Raw genomic sequence first — 15,159 nt, forward strand, 5'->3', positions numbered from 1 at the left:
CATTAGTATCCAAATACATTCTTTGACAGTCGACAATATATTAGCATTTTGGTCTCGTTTTGTAAACTTTTAAATTTTTTTTTTTTAAGTAACATCTACACCCAATGTGGGGCTTGAACTCATGTCCCTGAGATCAAGAATCATGCTTTACCAACTAAGCCAGCCAGGAGCCCCTCATTTTGTAACTATTTAAATAAAAGTAGGCACCCCCAATTTCAGATGGTTCAAACTTACCTCCATTTTTATACCCTTTAAAAAAAAATGACTGCCCCCCTATGAGCAGCCAAAATCTATTTACTGCCATAGTCTTTTCAGCACATACAGGTTTCATTCACATACAGGATTGAGGGGTTAAAGTTTTTGACATGAAAGAGTAAGGAGCCATTGGAGTCACCATGAAAATATACTAGCAGTTTTCATTCTAAGACTTAAATACAATTATCCACATTTAATTTGACATTCATTACCTAAACAATTTAAGACACTTTGGTGTGATGGAAAATGCCTATGATAACAACAGAATTACTAGGAAAAGAAAGCGTTTCAGTCCTAACTTCATTGGACTCGTTTTGAGAAGTCTCCACATTTTGGTAATGATGCATTGATTGGAGGTAACACACATATACACACAGCAACAGTTGCTTAAAGAACAAAAATTTGTTGGCTCACCTCACTCCAGAGTCCAGAATCATATTTGGTTTAGGCACAGCTGGATTAAGCTTCCTGTCACGGTTCTCAGCTCTGCCCTCCACATGTTGGCCTAAATCTAAAGCTGTATTCCCCCAAACTGGCTGCACACCACACCATCCAGTTAGGGGTAAAGAGCTGTCAGAGGAAGGTTCAAACTTCACACTGGTCTAATGGATTATGAATGAGCCCACCTCTGAGATTATACATAGGGACTAGTTTAGATCAATTAAGGGCCATGCCTGGAGGTAGGAATGGGGTCAATAATCCCCAAAATGCATAACTACTACACACTAAGATTAAAAAGATACTACAGAGGCAACCAATAACGTTCCCTGTACTCAGTGGTGCAGCCCAGGCAAAAATGACTCAGGAAGGAGCATTTGCATTTTGTTGTAAATGTACCTGCTTTATTAAAAAGCAAGATCCTTTACAAATATTTTTAAAGTATATCTTTAAATTGTATTGTCATGACCACTTTTGATATAAGTGCTCCAATTTATATTAATGAGCTTTTAGGAAATCAGGGTTCAATTGCAGCCATCATTCAGAAACTAAGTTGTGAACTGGGGTTGTCTTTTCCCGCAAAGTATTATCTTACACTTTTGAGCTACTTAGGAGCTGAAAAGAGCATTTTCTAAGTAAAGTGTGTTTTTTGTTCAGTTTCAATGTTTTTTCAGAAATAATTTCTCCAAGCTCTTTGGTGATAATATACAGGAAATGTCACTTGTCATCAAAAACTTAATCCCAGTGTCCAAATAATAAGACTGGAGCCAGAAGCACAGGCTGAAACAGAGATAAAGGAGTCAGTGCATATGGAATGGGGATTGGGACCCTTTAAGGGTACATACAGAAAGATCCCAGAAGCAAGCGTTTTCCAAATTTTCTAGATTGTTTTAGTATCTCAAGGTCTTTGTTACAAACAATTCAACAGTACTTTCTATGTATATTATTGAGAATTTATGCATTACTACAATTTTTTGGTTACACTGTCCAGTTATGAACTGAGTACTTCATTCTGCAGTTTTATTTATTGACTAACAATAAAACACCATACAAGTTGTTATTTTGAAATCAGCACTACTACCAAGAACAAAGAACCAATGGGAAGAAAAACCGTTTGTGCTCCATTTGTTTCTGAATTGGGAAAATAAGCTCTGAGACCAAACATCATGTCCTCCATTTGAGGGATCAAGTCTGAAGATTGTTGTCAAAAATTAGTATGACTACCTGGTATTCAGGATTTTGAAAAATCACTGCATTGCACAATATAATAATAAACTGCCCAACAGTGCAGCTATATTGAAAATAAACACAGAAGAGCAATAGCATAAGTAACTATACAATGAATCACAGAAACTGGGAGTTGGGCTGCTGCATATTGCAGAGGTTCAGAGTTTCCAAAAACCGTTCTATGAGTGATGAGGTACAGATGCATAACTCATGCGTGCAGAGAGGAGTTCATTTATATTGCTAAGTCTGCACTGTATCCACATGTAGCTGAAAAAACTGAACTGAACAAGACTGTTGAATTTCCAAGGTTTCTTTCTATATTTCTGGATTGTTTTAACTATAAATACCAAAGACATACATCAGTGAGCAATGTGAGAGCAGGGGATGTTTGGCTCAATGTTTTTATGTTTTTTTGTTTGTTTTTGAGGATAGGAAAATATACTACACAAAGTGACAACTCTTATTTTTACTCATCCTTATGAAATAAAATAAGTAAAAGATGATTACGTTCAAATTATGAGGTATTTATTTCATTCACTGTTTAATAACTGATGTATCTATGTAATTGTGTTTGCAAAATATTTGTTAGAAAATTGAAAATCTAATTGTGTGTTCTTTTGTTTTGTCCTGTTTTTGACACAAGTTCCAAGAGCAAATAAATACCTTCTTGGGGCAAAAATGCTAGTATAAGGATTTCAATTAACTTCTTCTGAGGTAATCAGTCTGTAAGTTTCTAAAGGTTTCTAAACCTTTTATCCAAATATTAGTGGAAGAAATAACATCTATCTTTGTAAATACAAAGTTATGATCCACTTACTTTAGAAAACTAGGAACACAAAGTTCAAGTCAACTATAACCAAACTGGCATATTTAAACTTTTGATCTCAGAAGTCAGAATATTACAAAAATAAAATAAGGAACTCTGTCATTTGGGGTCAAATTTTGGAGGAAATGGCTAAAATCATAGCTTGATAACTAGCACCAATGATTAATTGCTTTTTCAACATGTGGATTATCTTGGTGCCAAAAATTATGGAACAATTGCCTAACAAATTGGAGAGTCCCTGATGTCTGTACTCATATTTTCTTTGGATTATACTAAGCAATTATGCTAAACTTTCTAATGAATGAGTAAAATGGTATTGTGCCTTGGGGCACATTTTGATGAACTACAGTTGTACTTTTCATAACCTAAGAGGCAATGCATAAAGAAGTATATTGTCCAGAATAGAGCTGTGACCTTTATGTTAGATTACAGAGAACTGTAAATATCTTTCACATAACTGTGAATATGTTTATTAATAGTTATTACTTTAAACTATATTCCTGAAAAACTAGTTGGTAAAAGCTCATCTCCAAATGTTTGGTTTTTTTTTTAAGATTTTATTTATTTATTTGACAGAGAGAGACACAGCAAGAGAGGGAACACAAGCAGGAGGAGTGGGAGAGGGAGAAGCAGGCTTCCCACTGAGCAGGTAGCCCGATGCAGGGCTTGATCCCAGGACCCTGGGATCATGACCTGAGCCAAAGGCAGACGCTTAACGACTGAGCCACCCAGGCGCCCCTAAATGTCTGATTTAAATGGTTCCATTTTTTTTCCTAGAATTTGCTACTTCATACCCCATCCTCATATTCACTTTATTATTTGTACTAAATATATTTGTATTTATTATCTGTACTGTATTTATGATATTAAATAAATCCTTTAAAACCATATGTGTTTAGCTTTAATCTTTTACTTCAACTCCTATGTAATCCATCTATCATTTCTTGCATGTGTTTCCAGTATACTTGAGACTATTATCTCAAGATTTGGGGCTTAAATAAAGTAACAAATTAGGCTAAGTAAGAAATTAATTTATGATCTTATGAGGACACAACCATGGTTGAATAATAACAACCATCTGAAGTGTTCTATAGACTCAGAAAAGTTAACTTGATAGATCACTGATGTGAGAATTATACATGAACACCACTTTTTAAGGGAGATTATTTTTGAACATTCTAAATAGTCTTAATATTTAAGGTAAAATACTACATCACTTAAAACTAAAGAACTATTAACTATTGAAAGGGTAATTTATTTAGACAGACATCAATACTATGAACTTATAGTTATCCCCAGATCTAAAAATAGGCTATTAACAAGTGCTTTACCTATTTCAGTAAATAGCAAAACTGAAACAAAAGCTATATTAAATATGAGAATTTGGAGCACAAGTAGAAATTATATTTTCTCATTTTCAGGCTCTTGCTACCAGATTTCTAAGAGCATCTTTGATAATACTATATCATATTAATATCACATTACAAGAACATTACATTTTTTAAAGATTTTTTTATTTTAGAGGGAAAGAGCAGGCACGCACAAAGGTGGGAGGGGCAGAGGGAGGAGAGGGAGAGAGAGGATTTCAAGCAGACTCCCCACTGAGCTCCCAGCCCAGCCCAAGGGGGTGGGGGGCATTCTATCTCAGGACCCTGAGATCATGACCTGAGCCAAAACCAAGAGTTGGAAGCTTAAATGATTGAGCCACCCAGGTGCCCCAAAACATTACATTTCAATCAAGATTTTGAATTTTAGCTTATAATAAAGTGGCAACTGTTCTCTCCTTCAAACTCTTAAATATAATAAAGTTAGTTTTTCCTAATAACAAAGGGAAATTTTACATTCTGCCTTACGGGGGGGTTAAATGTTGCTTTATGTCAAAATCCAAATTTCTCACTGTGGCTTAAGGGCTGATCTGGTTCCTGTTTTTCTTTCAATCCATTCTCTGTCCTGAATAGGATCCAGCCACAATGTCCCCTGGGTCCTTATGCTCATCCAATTCTCCCCCCCACCCCAACCCCAAGCCCTCAAACTGGCTGCTTCCTGGGCCTGGAACACTTCCTCTCAGGCTCTCAGGCCTGGCTGGTTAGGCTCTTCATTCTTCAAATCTCAGCTCCAATTCTGCCTCTGCAGAAAGGCCTTGCCGAATCCTCTCAAGGAAACACCTCTCCCCTTCCCTCCTTCCTCCCCACTTCTACACCCCAGTTTCACTCTATTTCCTTCACAGACTATACCACAATCTGAAATTATCTTGGTCATTGATTTATTTACTTTTTCACTCTCTGTCTCCCCTTACTAGAATGTAAGCTCCATAGGCCTGGGGACTTGGTCTAACTAACTTCTGTATCCTCCGCAGCTTGAACAATGGCACATTGGGTACTTGGTGAATATTTGTTCAATGAAGAAATAAATGCAATGGACATTTCAATTTGTTTTTAACAAACATTAACAATATTTGTTTTTAGAATGATAAGACTAAATGTGTTCATGTCTTTGTATGGGAAACTGACTTTTGTTGACTGTGCAGTCATTATAAAATGAGTATCTTTTCCCAAACTTCTCAGCAGATTTAAAACAAAAGTGCAGGGGCGTGTGTGTGGCTCAGTTGGTTGAGCGTCTGCCTTTGGCTCGGGTCATGATCCCAACGTCCTGGGATAGAGTCCCACATCTGGCTCCCTGCTCAGCAGAGAGCCTGCTTCTCCCTCTCCCTCTGCTGCTCCCTCTGCCTACTTGTGCTATCTCTCTGTCAAATAAATAAATAAAATTTTTTTTAAAAAAGTGCAAAAAAAATTTTTTCTTCAATGAAGAGTCACTACTGCACAAATATGGAAAGGGCCACACACTAGCAAAAAAGCACCAGCCATTTTCCAAAACAAGCATTAAGGAGATATGTTCTTTTCAAGTAAGCTGACTGCCCTCCCCTCAAAAAAAGCAGACAGGAGCCCCCAATAATAATAATAATAATAAGCAACTAAATAAGGTATACAGATATATGTTTTCACTGATTTTAACAAATTTTGTGAAAGACATGAGAATAGAGTATGTTACATTGCTGAGTTTCACTATTGGCCTCAGTCATCACCAACTAATTAAATTTTTGCTGACTTTGTAATTGGCTTGATCAGCTTCAGCAAAGTCTTGGATCTATATTAGAAAACAGCGGTTCCCCACCCCTTATTCAAAAGACAATTTTTTTTAATTCCTTAAAACATGGGGTGCCTGAATGGCCCAGTCCATTAAGCCTCTGACTCTTGTTTTCAGCTCAGGTCATGATCTTGGGGTCATGGGATGGAGTCTGGAGTAGGCTAACTCCGGGGCGGGGATCAAGCCCTACATCTGGCTTTGTGCTGGGCATAGAGCCTGCTTGGGATTCTCTCTCTCCCTGCTCCCCTGCTTGCTTGTTCTCTCTCTCTCTCTCTTAAAATAAATAAATAAATAAATAAATAAATAAACAAATAAAATTTTAAAATAAAAATAAAATTCCTAAAACATAAGCAATGAACTGTTCCTGAAACCTAAATTTATTCTAAAATTGTTAAATCCCTTTCTTAGAAATGCTTTCTAATAGACTCAAACTAAAGTGTTAGACTCTAAAGACAGTAGATGTTTCAGAAATATAGAACATTATTTAAATAAGACCACCAGTGGCAATGTTTACAAAAATACTTTTCAGAAAATATTTTAATATAAGATATATTAACTGTATGATATGTGACTTTAATGATTTTCAGCTTAGATCCCTCAATTTAGTCACATCTCATACATGTTATATTTATTACAATTTGACCCTGTAGTGGAGGATGAAAGTGAACCACTCTAGAAAAGATATTTTTTATATTAAACATACTAGAATTTTAAGAATAGAACTTGAGAAAAAGTCTTTGTGTATTAAAATTAATAGAAGCTTAAAAATATAATAGAACTTAATAAAGTCCTTTCATATCCACTCTTAGGTAATGAAGCGGCAATGGAGAGACAGCTGGATTTGAAGGTAGTTTCTGAGATTAAGTGGACTTAATCTCATGACTGATTGTGTGAGTACTACTAGTATGTGAGGGAATACTGGAGATGGTTCCCAGGCTCCATTTTGGGTAGTATGGTGGATTGTGAGCAGGACTGGCTTCCAAGCTTAAACAATAGGTCTCAGTTCCTCATTGGCTGTTGGCTAGATAGAAACTGGAGGAGGCTGATCAGATTTGTACAGAATAGAACTGGGTCCATTTCTGACAATTTCAGTTTTAATTGTCTCTAAGACATTCATCTCCAGGTGAAATGAATGTCTAGCAGCCACTTGCACACATAGGTCTGGAAATTAGAAGAAATGCCTTGGATTGTTTTATATATAACCTATGTAATAATCATTTACATTTATAGAATATATTGTATAATAAATGACAGAAATCAGTTACTAAAAATAAGAAATCAGTTACTAAGTTTTTAAAAAATTATTTATTATTGGTGCCCATATTGTATACATCATGGTATTAGAAGACCATGAAGCTCTCAATTAAATAATCATCCCCTGATTACAGAAATTAGGAGCGGTACCCTGAATGGAAACTGCCTCATCCATAAACAAAGGGTTTCCTTTGTACTGATTCTACAACTACAGTTCCTATAAATGGATACTTGTTAAGAAAGCCTTCATTCTAGCTAGGCTAAAACTTCCTATAGTCACTTTATTTCTTCTGAGCTTCCTCTCCAAATATCCTATGAAAATGGGAATAATGTCCCAAACTTCTAAGCAAATCTTCCCTCCCTAAGAGAATTTTCCATTGCTTCCTGTATTATATATTGCTGCATTAACAAATTACCCAAAAACTTTGTGGCTTAAAACAATACACATTTATTATTTCACAGATTTCATGGGTCAGGAATTTAGGTTCTCTCCTTCAAGTTCTCTCACAAGGCTGCAATCAAGGTATTGGCCAGGGATGAGGTTTCATCTAAAAGCTCAACTGGGGCAGGATTGACTTCCAAACTTAAACGGTAGGTCTCAGTTCCTCATTGTTGGCTAGAAGCCATCTTCAGTTCCTTACCATGTGGGGCTCTCCTAAATGACAGTCTGCTCTATCAAAGAGTGCAAGCCAAAATTGCAGAAATGATATTTCATCAACTTTGCTTTGTTTTATTGGTTAGAAAAAGTCACTAAGACCAGTCCATACTCAAGGAGAAGGGAACACACAAGAGCATGAATATGAATAAGATAAGATCACTGAGACCATCTTAGAAGTCTGCCTACCATACTCACTAATATTTACCGATCTATAAGGTCAAGACAAAAAAAATTTAACTTCAATAACTGCTAATTTTTCTGTATAAAGTTATATGATGATATACATATCTAGGCCCTTTAATTTGTTGGGGTTTTTTTAAGATTTTATTTATTTATTTGACAGAAAGAGACACAACAGAGAGGGGACACAAGCAGGGGGGTAGGAGAGGGAGAAGCAGGCTTCCTGCAGAGCAGGGAGCCTGATGCAGGGCTCCATCCCAGGACCCAGGGATCATGACCTGAGCTGAAGGCAGATGCTTAACAACTGAGCCACCCAGGCACACTAATTTGTTGGTTTCTTAATGAAAGTAATCATTAAAATGTTTGCTTAGCATAATATCATGCTGAGCGAAATAAGTCAATCAGAGAAAGACATGTATCATATGACCTCACTGATATGAGGAATTCTTAATCTCAGGGAACAAACTGAGGGTTGCTGGAGTGGTGGGAGGTGGGAGGGATGGGGTGGCTGGGTGACAGACATTGGGGAGGGTATGTGCTATGGTGAGCACTGTGAATTTTGTAAGACTGTTGAATCACAGACCTGTGCCTCTGAAACAAATAATATATTATATGTTAAAAAAAAAAAAGAAGATAGCAGGAAGGGAAAAATGAAGGGGAGGAAGTCGGAGGGGGAGACGAACCATGAGAGATCATGGACTCTCAGAAACAAACTGAGGGTTCTAGAGGGGAGGGGGGGGTGGGAGGATGGGTATTAAAGAGGGCACATACTGAATGGAGCACTGGGTGTTATACGCAAACAATGAATCATGGAACACTACATCAAAAACTAATGATGTAATGTATGGTGATTAACATAACATAATAAAATTTTTAAAAAGTTTGCTTAGGGTCTCACACAGGGCTACATAATATGTACTCTAGAAGGTTGGGAAATATATACTAATTGACAAAGATAGATAGAACAATATGTGAAACAAAAAGTGTGTTTCTGTCTAAAGTTACTTGGAAACTCTAGTGGAGACTTTAAAATGTGCTTTGTAGCACTATTCTTCCAAAAGTGCCTTTTAAAATGACTCTCAAGACTTCACAACATTTTTTTTTACAACACAAATTTACCAACATCTGTCAAAATGTAAATCTTAGAGTACTTTACACTGAACTTACAAGTGTGTCACTGAAGACAAGTATTTCTTGTAGTCTGCCAAATTTCTGCCACATTGGAAAATACACAGATGATTGTTTAACACTGTGTGCCACTAGACAGGAATTATATTTCACATCTTAATGAGAAAATACTTTCCCTTAAGCTTAACTTTTTGCCTTTTAAAAAAACTAATAATTTGGTGATTTTTAAAAGATTAATTAATTAAATATTAGCAGTCACAAAGAGATTTCCAATTTCATGAAGGTCAGAATCCAAAATGAACTTTCAGAATAATAATTTTATCATTTTTAAAACCCTGATTACTGAAAAAAAAAAGAAACAGTCATAATCCTACCATCAAGAAATAACCATTATTACATATTTTGGTATAGAGGTATAGATCTACATAGATCTACATCTAAATCTTTACATGCATAGATGCAGATATATATCCTTTTAGACATTTAAATGTGTATACAATTTTACCACAAATGAGATATTTTTTATAATGATATATGAAACTGTTACAAAACAATGATTAACAGAGCAACTGATTTTTAATGAAGTATTGCTAAACATGTTTCCAGCAAAGTAATCTTAGCAGCAAGTGAGTGCTACACAGAACAGAGAACAGCCCTGCTTACATTCCCAATAAATGACCCAAATAAATGACCAAATTTATTTGGTTCCTAAATAAATGACCTACAAAACAAGTAAAAGGGGCATCTGATTTGTGCCCTAGTATTTTAGTCATATTATTTTAATCATTCTTTTACTTTCTTGTATCCTTTTATAGCTTTTTATTCTTTAGGTACCCCTCCTCCTCAAACTCTTACCCTAGTATCTGAATCTAACTTATTAGTTTCTGAATCACTGAATTATTATTTGTTCTCAAAACAAATCTCATCTCTGATGACTCTGCCTCTGACACGTTAACCAACTCTGCTTCCCTCTTCCATCCAAACTAGTTGGCATAGTTATTGACTTATTTCTCTTTTCCCTACTTTCTCCCTCACTACCATTTATGACCGCATGGTTTCAAGGATTACTTCTATTCTAGAAACTATTAAACCTATCTCACTCCACACTTAACATGTATAAACCAAACTCATCCACTTCCCCTCAAATTACTTGCCACCTCTCCTCTTTCTCCACTATCATTCCTTTATTCTAGCTAACACCCAGGAATTATCTTCAACTTCTTCTTCCCTTTTTATCCTATCAATTTCTATTAAACCATGTTTCAAGATGCCTCCTAAATTTGTTCATTCCTTGCCACCCCCTTTGCCTTCAACCTAATCCAGGCCAAAATTCCCTCACAACTGGATTTTAGCAACAATGTTCTGAATGAGGTAAGGGTTCATCTGTCTGTATCCCCCCATCTTTCCTACTAGGCTCTTCTTACTTTAACAGTCGGTGAGGTACAAGGAAAGGGGACTTGAGCCTGAAATCAGGAGCCCAAGGGTAAATTCCCTCTCTGCCACCTCAGATGTGACCTTCACATATTTCTTTCCTTCCTCTAGGCCTCGAATTTTCCTTATTTGCAAAATGACAAGTTGGACTGTCATATGGGCTCTAAGCTGCCTTGCAACTCTAACAGTCTTCTATTCTGATGTTTCTTTGCTCAAGGAACAGCAATGACAACTTTCCACTATTGCCTATACCCAACCCCATCCCTCATCCTCTCCCCCAACCCCTTTCCCACTAAAATCACAACTGTGACTATTTTCCAGCTTGCACTGTCCCTTACATCCAGATTGCTCAATTCACCAAATCCTTAATGAGCCCCAGTCTTTCCACTGTAAATGTCAGTTCCTTGCTCTATTGTTGTTCTCCTTCATTTATAAATTATTCATTTTACAAACATTTATGGAGTGACTGCTAATGTACAAGGCACTTGGCTAGGGCCAGAGAATAGAGAAGTTAAAGACATAATCCTTGACCTCAAATAATTTACCATCTTATTGCAGACAATGGGTGAGTAACAAATACATAGTAATGTGTTAAGTGCTTTGCTAAAGAATTTAATATATCCTAGTTGTTTGGGGGGCAGAAAAGACCACCACTTAACAAGACTGAGTACATAGGAAATCTTCAGAAAGGATGTGCTAATTCCAAGCTGGGTCCTTGCAACTCAAATGGGAAAATAAAAATTGAGGAAATGAGGTGTGTCCTATTAAAACAGGGCATATTGGGCCAAGTGTGAGACTGAAATACTGGAGAATAGAGGGCAAGAAGCAAGCAGTGAAGCTGATCGTGATGAACGAACTGGAATATTACCCTAAGGGCTTTAGATTTTACCCGAGTAAAGGGTGGAGTATGGGCTGTACTTTGGTTCAATTCCCTGGTCTGCTACTGGGCACTGAAACATTCAAAGCTGACAGAAGGATAATCCGGTAGGGGGAAATCATGCCCTGCCAAAAACAGTTTTGGCTACTGTTTGGTTCACTAAAACGCTCATATGACGGACGCCTCACGGCTTCACCAAGCTAACTGGCTCCATTCGAACCCTGTCTAGGGACCATCAACCCCCCACCGCCGCGTCACAGTGACCTGCGCCAGGCCACAGCGGAAGGCGCTGCCGGAGACATCGCGAGATTTCCCGGAAACCGTGGCCCTGACTAGAGCGTCTGGTCACTCGGCAACCGCACCCGGGCCGCTGAGGAACCTTGCGCCAAAGAAATTTACAAACTTTACTTCCAGACTCGGCTCATCCCGCAAGTGGTGAGGTGCCTTCAGGGAAGAAGCGTGGGGACTGAGGAGACCCTAGAGCCACGTCTCTCAAACTTGCCTGCCAGTAAGACTTTCTTGGGTCACTGGTTAAAAATGAAAATTCCTAAGCCTTATCTCTAGACATCTAGAATTTCCAGAAAATCATTCTGGAAGTTTTTGTATTTTAAACAAATAGCTAGAATCAGGCAAGGCTGGGAAACAGCTCCAGAAGAGAGACACGGGTGGAGGGGTGGCCGCCGAGCAGAGGGAGCGGGATCTGTGACAACGGATCTGAGTTTGAAAAGGAAAGCCTGAGAGCCAGACCGGCGATTTAGAGCACTGGGAAGCCAGTGAGCCTGGGGCTCGCTAAGGGAAATATACAAACTAAATTCGGAAACATCCACGCCTGTAGCCTGTGGGAGCCCCAAGAGATAAATTAAGGCAAAGGGTCCACTAAAATGGATTCCCAGAGCCTGTAAAGCAGCTCTAAGCTGTCCCCCACTGGCAATCCGGAGAGATAGAGATATCCTAGGCAAGAGGAATCCTGAAATAACAGTTATCTGGTAGTGAAAAATTATGAAAAAGCTGTTTCTCAAACTTTAGAAAATAATGAACCTCTTTTTAAAGAAAAGCAAGGACACCCCATAAGTGTTGACATAATTATTTTTATTATAATGTTCTAAAATGTGTCCAAACCCAAACTAGGTTCAATTTAAATACCCGAAGTTTACAGTATCTCTAAAACAAACTACAATACCAATAAAGTTTAAATTAATATTACATTAACAAGATGAATGGTGGTGTTTTGATGAAACTAAATCCTCGCTTGTGGATTTGACTGCTACAATGCAGGTTCTTTTCAGTGAAGTCTCTCTTACTGTGTGTTATAGGTTGATTCAATTATCTCCCTTTCCATATTCGAAAAGCCCCTGGAAAGTTTTCCTGTAGCTTGTTGATGAGGTCCATTGGCCTCTCCTTGATAAATATTTCATTTATATACTACCTCTGCCCCTTTGCTTTTCTAATAATCTTAGAGAATTAAATTTATTTCTATACAAACAACAGTTTGTGTACTGGAACCTAGAGACAAAATCCATTTATAGCATGGTCATTCATGAGGATTCAGATGATCCAAAATTTATGTTTTAACCCAGTTTAGAAAACAGAGCCTGAAGCAAAGACTCATATGATAACACTTTTTGGGGGGTTGTAATCTCAGGGAAGCAGGAGAGAAGGAAAAAAGGAATGAGAGAGAGATGGAAGGATAACAAATATAGCTCAGTATATAACCCAGAAGACCAGAGCTGTTTTCATTGAGACCTTTTGAAATGGCTCTGTCTCCTAAAAGTCTATGGGGGAAAGAAGGGAGAATAAATAATTTGTGGCTCCTGTCTCCCACGGGTAAAAATCACCCCCACAGGGCATCACCCCCTTCATAGCACAGGTTTGCTCGTGCATGGCCACCTGTACAGCAGTTACCTGCCTCCACTGTAAGAAAGAAATCCTGGGGTATATAACCACTTTAAGATGTGCATTTTCACCAGTTATCAGTGTAAAAATGATATCTGAAATTTCCAGAAAAAGTTCTAAAATTTTAAAATAGTAAAATCATATTTTAAAAATATTTTAAATATCTCAAATATTTTTTATTTTTTTATTTTTTAAAGATTTTATTTATTTGACAGAGACACAGCGAGAGAGGGAACACAAGCGGGGGGGGTGGGAGAGGGAGAAGCAGGCTTCCCGCGGAGCAGGGAGCCCAATGTGGGGCTCGATCCCAGGACCCTGGGATCATGACCTGAGCCAAAGGCAGACGCCTAACGACTGAGCCACCCAGGCACCCCCAAATATTTTTTAATATATTGCATTTCTACACACTAGCTCCAGTGAATGTAATTCCTAAAAAATGTCACTTGCAGTATCAACAAAGATATATGATTCCTGAAAATGACCAAAAAAATTTTGCATGGCCTTAATTACAAGAAAACTATAAAACTATTGAAAATCATTAAAGAAGCACTCCTAAAATAGAGAGGCATACCATAGTGATGGAAAAGAAGACTCAATATTAGAGATGCGTTGGTGCTTCACCAAACTGTTTATAAATTCAGTGCAATTCCGAACAAAATCCTGACAGGATTTTTCATGGAACATGACAAGTTACTTTTAAAATGTATGTGTAAGACTGTTGTATCACAAACCTGTACCTCTGAAACAAATAATACATTATATGTTTAAAAAAAAAAAAAAAGACGATAGTAGGAAGGGAAGAATGAAGGGGGGGACATTGGAGGGGGAGATGACCCATGAGAGACTATGGACTCTGAGAAACAAACTGAGGGTTCTAGAGGGGAGGGGTGTGGGGGGATGGGTTAGCCTGGTGATGGGTGTTAAAGACGGCACATACTGAATGGAGCACTGGGTGTTATACGCAAACAATGAATCACGGAACACTACATCAAAAACTAATGATGTACTGTATGGTGATTAACATAATATAATAAAATAAAAAATAATAAAATGTATATGAAAGAGTTGAGGAGAGGATTCTGGGAATATGCCAGAGTAGGAAGCATCTGTTTCCCCACCTACACAACAACTGCACTGACAGAATCTGTCTGGTGTAAATACTTTAGAACCTGGAGTCTACTGAAGGCTAACAACTTCCAGGGAAAGACTTAGACAATAAACCTCAATAAATTTTGGTCAGTTTCAGCTCTAGAGCAACTATTCATCCCCTACACCCGACCCCAGAGCAGAAAGCTACGCAGGGGTTTCTGGAGCACCTTATACACACAGCTTGCAGAAGCCAAAATGGGCAAAATGCACACTAGCCACCAAATATCAAGGATCTGTCCTCTGACCACTGATTGCTGCTTCAGATCACAGCAATGCAGACAAAGTGTGCAAAGCAAAACCTAAACATGTCTACAAGAAAAAGAAAAAGGTCTTTCTCTTAAAATGTGGATAGGAAAGGAGTTACTAAATAAGCCACAAAAAACATAAAACATAAGCAAAAAAATGATACATTTGACCACATTAAAAATATATAGCTTCCAGGGGCGCCTGGGTGGCTCAGTCAGTTAAGCGGCTGCCTTCAGCTCAGGTCATGATCCCAGGGTCCTGGGATAGAGTCCCCCATCGGGCTCCCTGCTCAGCGGGGAGCCTGCTTCTCCCTCTCCCTCTGCCTGCCTCTCTACTTGTGCTCTCTCTCTGTTAAAATAAATAAATAAAATCTTTAAAAATATATATATATAGCTTCCATTTTTTAGAAGATGCCATTAAACACAAACAAAAAAAAAGGAGAAAAGACAAACT

This window comes from Eumetopias jubatus, unplaced genomic scaffold (genome assembly GCF_037043125.1).
Source record: "Eumetopias jubatus isolate StellerSeaLion01/CBP00866 unplaced genomic scaffold, mEumJub1_p1.0 scaffold_4, whole genome shotgun sequence".
Lineage (NCBI taxonomy): Eukaryota > Metazoa > Chordata > Mammalia > Carnivora > Otariidae > Eumetopias > Eumetopias jubatus.